General features: G+C 30.7%; 1 non-coding gene across 1 annotated transcript; it reads left to right on the top strand.

Moving 5' to 3' along the window:
* Window positions 1-303: 303 nt before the first annotated feature.
* LOC116742813 lies at window positions 304-408 on the top strand. The gene has a single exon (XR_004346592.1). It is a non-coding gene; the product is annotated as a U6 spliceosomal RNA (small nuclear RNA).
* Window positions 409-1,498: the final 1,090 nt, after the last annotated feature.

Genomic DNA, 1,498 nt, shown 5'->3' with positions numbered 1-1,498 from the left:
CCATTGTTTGTTATGTTATAACAGATGTAGCAAACACCAAAAAGGAAATACGTCAAATCAAACTGTTTATTGTCTGATCTCGAGAATGATCCAGAGAAGCAAATGTCCAATGTTTAAATTCTGAGGCTTAAAATAAATATTTCAGAAAGACTCTCATCTTTTGTTGGTTAGTAAAATACACCACAGAATATCACTTCCTCACTACTTAATTCACTGTAAAGAAATATAGAATTTTTTAAAAAGAATTGCTTTGTCTGGTAAACATGGAAGGTCTACTGAAATAGGCATTTAAAAAAATAGATTGTGCTAGATTTGGCAGCATATATACTGAAATTAATATGATACAGAGAAGATTAGCATGACCCTGTAGAGGATAACATGCAAATTTGTGAAGCATTCCATATATTTGGTATGTGTGAAAGTTGTTGAGAATTGATCCTTCTCATCACAAGGAAAAAATATTATTTTCTTTTTCTTTTTTTCGTATCTATATGAGATGACAGATCTGTATGACATAATGATGTTAAACTTGTAGTAATTGCTTCATGATATATGTAAGTCAAATCATTATGCTATACACCTTAAACTTACACAGTGCTCTATAATAATTGTATTTCAATAAAATTGTAGAAATTGATTATGCCATAAAAGCATAAAATTGAAAGGCAATCATTATAATAGCAACAAAATAAGGGTCTATTTTATTGCATACTGAGTTAGTGCCGGATTCTGAACCAGGTACCTTCTCACAAAAACTCTGGAAAGTCACTACTTTCTAGTAGTTTTTAAGAAGTATACATTGTATACCTCTTGTCAGTTTACAGACTTAGAAACTTTCTTAATTGAACTATATAAACATTTATACTAGAAGTGCATGAATATCAATGAAATAACTTTATTTCCAAAATGTGGCCGGTAAATAGAATATGTTTTGGGGAAATAATACATTCCTTCTATTACTGGCACAAAAATATAACTTTGGTTAAAAAGAGATTGAATGATTTATTGATTGATTTGATGACTAGCTATGACAACCCTGTTTACCCTCACTTTCAAATCTACTAACAGGAATTGTCCACCTGCTAAAAGTTTCAAAGTGTTGGTAAGTAAGAGAGACTGATCCTGATAAATGCAGTGTCTTACTTTGTGAAAACATGACAAAACTTTAAGAAGTGACTATTGTTAAAACATAATTTAAAAAAATTAAGAGTGTGGTTTTGGGGGTCTTGGTTTTTTAATTCCATTATGTTCATTTCAATTTCCTTCATACAGTAGAAATTGAAGTCTTCAAAGGGATTCCCAAAAGGTTGTCTATGTTAAAATGCCATTTCTAAAAGATAATCAACAACTGATGTTTGTACGTTATTCTCACAGGGATCACATATGACAAATATAAAGCCAACTGGCCATTATCATATTACCCTTGACATGTACTCCATTCTCATAATGAACATAATACTGAATGGAGGACAAGTAGAAGATTTACATTTCAGAACTG

This window comes from Phocoena sinus, chromosome 17 (assembly GCF_008692025.1).
Source record: "Phocoena sinus isolate mPhoSin1 chromosome 17, mPhoSin1.pri, whole genome shotgun sequence".
In the NCBI taxonomy this organism is placed as follows: Eukaryota; Metazoa; Chordata; class Mammalia; order Artiodactyla; family Phocoenidae; genus Phocoena; species Phocoena sinus.
Note: the sequence above shows the minus strand (reverse complement) of the source record. Positions and strands in the feature narration are given on the sequence as shown.